Source organism: Lepidochelys kempii, chromosome 10 (assembly GCF_965140285.1).
Source record: "Lepidochelys kempii isolate rLepKem1 chromosome 10, rLepKem1.hap1, whole genome shotgun sequence".
In the NCBI taxonomy this organism is placed as follows: Eukaryota; Metazoa; Chordata; order Testudines; family Cheloniidae; genus Lepidochelys; species Lepidochelys kempii.
The window spans coordinates 46,589,742-46,599,087 of NC_136389.1; the positions used below are offsets into that span (position 1 = coordinate 46,589,742).

At 45.3% G+C, this 9,346-nt stretch overlaps 1 long non-coding RNA gene across 1 annotated transcript; it reads left to right on the forward strand.

The window, feature by feature from the left end:
- The first annotated feature begins 7,157 nt into the window (after positions 1 to 7,157).
- On the forward strand, positions 7,158 to 8,733 carry LOC140917912 (uncharacterized). The gene is made up of 2 exons (XR_012161036.2): positions 7,158 to 7,369; positions 8,060 to 8,733. It is a non-coding gene; the product is annotated as an uncharacterized LOC140917912 (long non-coding RNA).
- Positions 8,734 to 9,346: the final 613 nt, after the last annotated feature.

Consider the following 9,346-nt stretch of genomic DNA (forward strand, 5'->3'; position numbering starts at 1 on the left):
AACAATTTTTTCTCCCTCCTCCTTGTAACAACCTTTTATGTACTTGAAAACTGTTATCATGTCCCCCCTCAGTAGTCTCTTCTCCAGACTAAACAAACCCAATTTTTTTTCAATCTTCCCTCATAGGTCATGTTTTCTAGACCTTTCATCATATTTGTTGCTCTTCTCTGGACTTTCTCTAATTTGTCCCCATCTTTCCTGAAATGTGGCACCCAGAACTGGACACAACACTCCAGTTGAGGTCTAATCAGCGCAGAATAGAGTGGAAGAATTACTTCTCGTGTCTTGCTTACAACACTCTTGCTTATACATCCCTTTTTTTGCAACTGTGTTACACGGTTCACTCACATTTAGCATCTATTTGCAGGAACCTGAAGGGGAACTGAGGCAGGGGCCTGCAGTGGCATGCTACACCACAAAGGGATCAGCTTGGAGGCTGCATAGTGGCTCACAAATAGCAACAAAACTAAGCCGATAGCAATAGCCTGCACTGCTGCACATGCACCAGTTCAAGGGAATGTGCTTGTGAAACATTATGCCCACGTGGCATGGCACTGATTTAATAAAAGCACCTCACACTCTGGGTAGGCCTGGCTTTCCAGATGGAATGAAATCTCTGAGGTGGGTAATGAAGGTATTTTCTTGGCATGTAGGGAATTGGCCTATGAAAATCAGTTTCATAGCAGGTTTCAGAGTAGCAGCCGTGTAAGTCTGCATCATAGCAGTAGTTTCATAGCAGTAACTCCAAATGAGGGCCAAAACAGAGTGTGTGTGTGTGTGTAGCAGTGACAATATTAGCCTGATATCAGAAGCCACAGCTCTAACCTTTAATCCCTGGGACATTTACCAGGAAAAAAGAAATTGATCTGCTAATGTGCCCCCAGACTGTTTTCCATACCGTAGTGCCAAGCTGTCTCTGCAGATAGCCAGGAGACCTTGGAGTGCAAAGATACCAGCATGATTATATTGGGTAACAGTTTCCTTGGCAATATAAACCTGGGCCCCAAATGCTAGTTGTACAGGTTTTTATTTTATAACAGTCATTTAAAATGATTAAATGTTCTTTACGGAAGGGAGGAGTTCGCGATAGGGAGTCCCAACACTTGCCTGACCAACTAAGCTGCAGTTCTGCAGAAAAAGCCCTGGGGATTACAGTGGATGAGAAGCTGGATATGATTCAGCAGTGTGCCCTTGTTGCCAAGAAGGCTAACAGCTTATTGGGCTGCATTAATAGGAGCATTGCCAGCAGATCGAAGGAAGTGATTATTTCCCTCTATTCGGCGCTGGTGAGGTCACATCTGGAGTATTGCATCCAGTTTGGGGCCCCCCACTACAGAAAAGATGGGGACATGTTAATTACTGGCATATGTTGTAAAGTAATTCATTCTATTGACTCATGATTCCTTATGTTACTGAGAATCAGTTAGTGTTTGCTGAAGATTATTCTGGCCCCAGGCTGCCTTGTGATGTGAGTTTGTTCAAAGGAGCTAGTGGTGAACTGCCTCAGTCTCAGAACAGAAACCCAGCTAGAGAGAAAGTTCCCTTCCTCGTATAGTTCCCTTCAGCCGGGCACCATGTGATAATTCTGCCTGGGTGAGGGATAATGCAGGAAGTGGTGGAAGGATGGCTGGGCAGCAGGGGGAGCAGCCATGGCACAGACATTTTAAGTGGTGTTCTCTCTTCAGTCTGGTGCAAGTGAAACTGAGGCAGGGCGAGTGGTGCCATGGCAGGCCACTAGGAGGTGCTGTGGAGGCAGAATGCTCCTTAGAACAGTTAGTCCTGCAACCCCCAAGTGGAGAGGCAATTCTTGATTTAGTCCTAAGTGGGACACAGGCTCTGGTCCAAGAGATGCATATAGCTGAACCGCTTGGTAATAGTGACCATAATATAATTAAATTTAACATTCTTGTGGGGAGGAAAATACCAAAAATGTCTATCACAGTAGCATTTAACTTCAGAAAGAGAAACTACACAAAAATGAGGACGTTAGTTAACTGGAAATTAAAAGGAACAGGCACAAGAGTGAAATGCCTACAAACTGTATGGAATCTTTTAAAAAACACTATAATACAGGATCAAATTAAATGTATCCATCAAATTTAAAAAATAGTTAGAGGATAAGAAAAATGCCACCATGGCTAAATAGAGTAAAAGAGGCTTTTAGAGGTGTCTTTTAAAAATTGGAAGTCAAGTCCTACTGAGGAAAACAAAAAGGAACATATACTCTGGCAAGTCAAGTGTAAAAGTATAATTAGGCAGGCCAAAAAAGAATTTGAAGAGCAACTAGCAAAAGACTCAAAAACCAATAGCTAAAAAATGTTTAAGTCCATCAAAAGTAGGAAGCCAGCCAAACCATCAGTGGGGCCACTGGACCATTGAGGTGCTAAAGGAGCACTCAAGGAAGACCAGGCCATTGTGGAGAAACTAAATGAATTCTTTGCATCAGTCTTCACTACAGAGGATGTGAGGGAGATTCCCACACCTGAGCCTTTCTTTTTAGGTGACAAATCTGAGGAACTGTCCCAGATTGAGGTGTCAATAGGAGGATTTGGAACAAATTGATAAATTAAACAGTAAAAGAAGTCACCAGGACCAGGTGGTATTCACCCAAGAGTTCTGAAAGAACTCAACTATGAAATTGTAGAACTACTAAGTGTGGTATGCAACCTATCACTTAAATCAGTTTCTGTACCAGATGACTGGAGGATAGCTAATGTGATGCCAGTTTTTAAAACGGGCTCCAGAGACAATCCTGGCAATTACAGGCCGGTAAGCCTAACTTCAGTGTCAGGCAAATTGATTGAAACTATAGTGAGAAATGCTAGTACAGAATTATCAGACACATAGATGAACATGATCTGTTGGGGAAGATTCAACATTTTGAAAAGGGAAATCATGCCACACCCATCTCTTAGAATTCTTTGAGGGGGTCAAACTTACATGTGGACAAGTGTCATCTAGTGGACAGAGTGTACTTGGACTTCCAGAAAGCCTTTGACAAAGTCCCTCACCAAAGGCTCTTAAGCAAAGTAAGCAATCATGGGATAAGAGGGAAGGTTCTCCATGGATCAGTGACTAGTTAAAAGACAGGAAACAAAGGGTAGGAATAAATTGTCAGTTTTCACAATGGAGAATTTCAGAATAACGGGGTTCCCCAGGGAGCTGTACTGGGACCAGTGCTGTTCAACATATTCATAAATGATCTGGAAAAAGGGATAAAGAGTGAGGTGACAAAGTTTGCAGATAATACAAAATTTCTCAAGATAGTTAAATTCAAAACAGATTGTGAAGAATTACAAAGGGATTTCACAAAACTGGGTGACTGGGCAAGAAAATGGCAGATGAAAGTCAGTGTTGATAAATGCAGAGTAATGCACATTGGAAAAAATAATCCCAACTACACTCACAAAATGATGGGGTCTAAATTACTTGATACCACTCAAAAAAGATCTTGGAGTCATTGTGACTAGAACTCTGAAAATATCCACTCAATATGCAGCAGCAGTTAAAAAACCTAATAGAATGTTAGGAACCATTAGAAAAGGGATAGATAATAAAACAGTAAATATCATACTACTATTATATACACCCACATCTTGAATACTGTATTCAGTTCTGGTCACCCCATCTCCAAAAAGATATGTGAGAAATGGAAAAGGTACAGAGAAGGGCAACAAAAATGATTAAGAGTAAGGAGCAGTTTCCATATGAGGAGAGATTAAAAAGACTTGGACTGTTCAACTTGGAAAAGAGATGATCAATGGGGGGATATGCTGGAGGTCTATAAAATCATGAATGGTGTGGAGAAAGTGCCTAAGGAAGTGTTATTTACTCCTTCACATAACACTAGAATGAGGGGTCACTCAGTGAAATTGATAGGCAGCAGGTTTAAAACAAACCTAAGGAAGTACTTCTTTATACAACGCACAGTCAACCTGTGGGACTTCTTGCCTGAGGATGTTGTGAAGGCTAAAAGTATAACTGGGTTAAAAAAATTAGGTAAGTTCAAGGAGGATAGGTCCATCAATGGCTATTAACCAAGATAGTCAGGAACACAGTCCCCTGCGCTAGGTGTCCCTAAGCCTCTGACTACCAGATGAATTGCTTGATAATGGCCCTGTTCTGTTCATTCCCTCTGAAGCACCTGGCATAGGCCACTGTCAGAAACAGGGGCACCATTTCAACTTTTGGTGGGGGAGGGAGAAGCAATTCATCCATGATTCCAGGGCTATTTAGGTACCTGAAAACTCTAGTTTTTTGGCAGATAACTTAGCAATTAGCTGACAGGAGTGCTGTATCTAATTCCTATATAAAATAAAGAAAATTAAATAAATATTAGACCCAATGAGCTTTAATACTAACGTGTTCTGACATCTTGTGGCAAGTCACTTAAGGGACACTGATTAAAATTTTAATGTATATTCTTACTTTGTTACTAACTCTGCAGAGAGAGAGAGACCCCCTTCAGGACTCCTAGGTTTCATCGCAACTCGGGGGGGGGGGTAGGGTCTAGTGGGTTACAACTGGGTACAGATACATCTGGGTTATATATCAGAACATCAGAATGGCCATATGGTCAGACCAATGGACCATCTAGCCCGGTATCCTGTCTTCCGACAGTGGCCAATACCAGGTGCTTCAGAGGAAATGAACAGAACAGGTAACATCAAGTGATCCATCCCATGTCACCCATTCCCAGCTTCTGGAAAACAGAGGCTAGGGACATGCAGAATATGGTGTTGCATCCCTGCCCATCCTGACTAATAGCCATTGATGGACCTATTCTCCATAAACTTATCTAGTTCCTCTTTGGACCCTGTTATAATTTTGACCTTCACAACATCCCCTGGCAAAGAGTTCCGTGGGTTGATTGTGAAGAAATATTTTCTTTTGCTTGTTTTAAATCTGCTGCCTATTAATTTCATTGCGTGACCCCTAGTTCTTGTGTTATATGAAGGTGTAAATAACACTTCCTTACTTACTTCCTCCATACCAGTCCTGAATGTATAGACCTCTATCATATCCCGCTTTAGTCATCTCTTTCCTAAGCTGAAAAGTCCCTGTCTTTTTTCATCTCTTCTCATACAGAAGCTGTTCCATCACCCTAATAATTTCTGTTGCCCTTCTCTGAACCTTTTCCAAATCCAATACAGTATATCTTTTTTCAGATGGGGTGACCAGATCTGCACAGTTTTCAAGATGTGGGCATACTATGGATTTATATAGAGGCAATATGATATTTTCTGTCTTATTATCTATCCCTTTTCTTGTGATTTCCAACATTCTGTTTGCTGCACATTGAGAAGATGTGTACAGAGAACTAACCACAATGACTCCAAGATCTCTTTCTTGATGGGTAGCAGCTAATCTATCAACAGTGAATTTCATTTGCCATTGTGTTGCCCAGTCACTCCCTTTTGTGAGATCCTTTTGTAACCCTTTGCAGTCAGCTTTGAACTTAACTATCTTGAGTAATTTTATATCATCTGCAAATTTTGCCACGTCACTCTTTATCCCTTTTTCCAGATCACTGAGGAATATGTAGAACAGCACTGCTCCCAGTACAGACCCCTGTGGGACACCACTATTTACCTAAAAAGAAAAGGAGGACTTGTGGCACCTTAGAGACTAACCAATTTATTAGAGCATAAGCTTTCGTGAGCTACAGCTCACTTCCTCAGATGCATATCGTGGAAACTGCAGCAGGCTTTCCAGCCCACCTTGATTTTCATACACATTGTGAGGAGAGTGGTCACTTTGGATAAGCTATTACCAGCAGGAGAGTGAGTTTGTGTGTGTGGTTTTTGGAGGGGGGGGGGAGAAAACCTGGATTTGTGCTGGAAATGGCCCAACTTGATGATCCCTTTAGATAAGCTATTACCAGCAGGAGAGTGGGGTGGGAGGAGGTATTGTTTCATGGTCTCTGTGTATATAATGTCTTCTGCAGTTTCCACAGTATGCATCCGATGAAGTGAGCTGTAGCTCACGAAAGCTCATGCTCAAATAAATTGGTTAGTCGCTAAGGTGCCACAAGTACTCCTTTTCTTTCTGCAGTTAGGGGCTCCCTCTGGCGGTAGGGCATGGGCTGTGAGCAGACCCGAAACACAGCAGGAGGCAGGAGCCCTCCCCTACCCCCTCTAACTGGCACCCCTGTGTGGACTAGGCAGGAGCCACATGTCTCCTAACCTGTGCATCCTGAGGATCCAGAGACCTCTCTCCAGATCCCAGAGCTTCCTCAGAGGTTCTAAGGAACCAGATGGCATCTGACCTCTCTCCCTCCACCCTCGCAGTCCAGAAGAAGCTGTTTGCAGACAAGTATCCTCTCCTGCCACACTCACATGTGGGAGACTAATGCAGTCACAGAGTCCAGTCTGAGTGTCATGCATTCCTCTGGGCGTTGAGAAGCAGGAGGTCTTGAGTCCTATTCACGGGCTGAGTAGACAACCTCTCTACTGCTCTATCTGATTCCCAGCCCACACGCAGCAGCTGAGGGCTAAGGAGAAGGTGATAGACTTACCCCAAAGGTGGGTGTGGGAAGAAGCAGAGTGAAGAGATGATCAGAGAACCATCCCATAGCATTCCTCCTAGAGTCACTCCAACAACCACCTGGCTCCTTCCTGGCATAGGCTGCAGCCCCTAGGTTCCATGAGGAATTTCTGAATTAACCCTCTAGAAAGCTGCCTCTGGCTCTTTACAAGCTCTCACACAGCCCTGTCAAGAGAGGTAAGGAATAAGGTCCTGCCTCCCCCAGCTGCTCAGGGGAATCCTCTCAGAGCAATCAGAGTAGGGCTTTATGCCTCTCTACAAACTGATCACTTTACATGGTATGTCAAGAAGCTGCACACCCCTTGGCAGCTCTGTTTAGAGCAACATTAACTCCCACAGGGATTTCTGCTCTAAATACTCCAGCCCTGAGGGAAGCATTCTGTGGAAAACAGGTGTTTCCCTTGCTCCAATGCAAGCTCTGCTGTTCTGATGCTTCAGAGTTGGTATGGAAGGCTTGAGGGTTCCTGGAGAGCATGCTGCAACGCCAGCAATCCCATGCTGCCGCAGCCATGGGGACACGTTATCTTTCTCCCATGGCACCTTCCAATGGAGAGAAGAACATGACATGTGGGTTGGAGTCTCTCCCTGACTTACAGATAACCAGAGATGACCTATGCCTGCCAATAGTGGGGAGAGGAGGGCAGAGTGAGAGCAGCTGGCTTCAGCAGTGTTACTGAGCATGCACAGTCTATGAGACCCAGAGGCAGAGGCTGACTCAGAGGCCAGAGATACATGCAGCCAGGAGCTCTTTTCTTCCCGGAGGAGCCTAGCCAGTCACAGCTGTTGGATCTTGGCGAATTGCAAACAGGAGAGGAGGCCCCTGGTAAGTGGATCTGATTTTGGGAATCGCTGAAGCGAGTTGTTGGGGGCAGGAGGGCTGCAGAAAGCAGGCTTGTCCCCCGCCGCATGCCTAGTCTGAGCGGCGGAACAGGCTGTTGATTGATTCCCTCACTTCATGGGAATCTCCCTCAGAGATCTCCAGAAATCTCAGAAAACTCTCGTGGAGATACTGGGCAATCCACTGCAGCAGGTTCTTCGGCAGAGCTGCTTTGTTTCTTGCTCCGTTAATGGTAACTTTCCTGTGCCACTGTGCCATTACAGGGGTGGGGGAGGGACACCATTGCGGCACGCAGGCGAGTCGCATAGGGGCCAGGGCGGAAGCCGCAGGCTTGGAGAAGACCCTCCCTTGATTCCTCCCTGCTCACCCTCAGCAGCGAGATATCTTCCATAAGGATCATATCCTGTGGAAAATGTGGGGACAGGAATGATTATCAGCCCCCCCCCCTACAGTGCTGGCTCTCCCCAAGAGCCACGTGCCCAGTGTATAGCAGAGTCCAGGAAGAGTGATTTATTCTGCCCCTGTGGCTGATTTACTCTGCCCCATGTGTGCTTGCATGGGGTCAGCCAGTTAGTGACAGGTGTGTGAATATTGGCTGTTTGAAAGCACTGAAGCAGTGTAGTCTGTGTTCCAAACAATACTGCTTCTGTAAAATGTTGCGTTTAAACTTCACAGAGATGATCTTGGGAGCCCAGCCTCCCTCTTTGTTATCGGCGGCAGAACGGCTGCACAGAATTAGAAAGCTGCCAAGAAGAACTAAGGAGGACTTTCTGTTTGAGGTTATGATGCACTCTGCCACTGAGAAACAGGAATTGAAGGAGTGGTGGGACAGCAAGGGACCGAAAGGAGAACTCAACAAGCCAGAATGAAGCCACAGATCGGCTCTTAAAAGTTATGGAGTGCCAAGCAGACACGCTCCAGACAATACTAGCTCTTCAAACTGAGCAGCTCTGCGCCCGCCTTCCCCTGCAGCTGCTGTTGCAAAACTCTCCCATGCGCCCCTCAGATACTGCCAACACACTCTTATCAACCTCCCGGCTCCAGTCTCTACCCACAGCATTCCACTCCTCCCTACTTACAGTCCAGGACTGAGGACACCCACTATCTACTGCACTCAAAACCCATCCCTCTGCAGTTTGGCTCTGCTGAAGTACAGTACCCGCTGCATTGTACTCCAAAGGAGAAGATTGGATATAATCCCTGGACATACACAAAACTGTAGCCGTCCCAGGACCCCTTCTCTTCCTGGGACCTTCCCTTCCCCCATCCCCCTCCCTGCTGATGTATTTTTTCATTTGACTCTCTCCTTTGGTTGTTGTCTTTTAATAAAAGAATTGTGTTGTTTGAAAGCAATCTTTATTCTATTAATTGAAAGCAAAAAGAGCCCTACAACGCAACATACAATTATGTCAAACCTCCTTATTGCATCATGTGCACCAGTCACCTCCTAGCATTACAAGCACTGCAAACCCGAGTATAGCAACAAATATTAGTGGCTTTCAGCTTCATATTGCTGCCTCAAGGCATCCCTGATCCTTATGGCCCTGGCTGTGCCCCTCTAATAGCTCTGGTCTCTGGCTGTTCAAACTCAGCCTCCAGGCGCTGAGCCTTTGTGGTCCAGCCCTGAGTGAAGCTTTCACCCTTCCCTTCACAAATATTATGGAGCTTACAGCACGCGGCTATAAGCATAGGAATATTGCCATTGGCCAGGTCCAGCTTCCCACAGAGACAGCACCAGCGGGCTTTTAAATGGCCAAAAGCACACTCAACCGTCATTCTGCACTTGCTCAGGCTATTGTTGAACTGCTCCTTGCTGCTGTCAAGTTGCCCCGTGTATGGCTTCATAAGCCACGGCATTAAGGGGTAGGCAGGGTCTCCCAGGATCACAATGGGCATTTTGACTTTCCATATGGTAATCTGGTCCGGGAAGAAAGTCCCCGCTTGCAGCTTCCTGAACAGTAC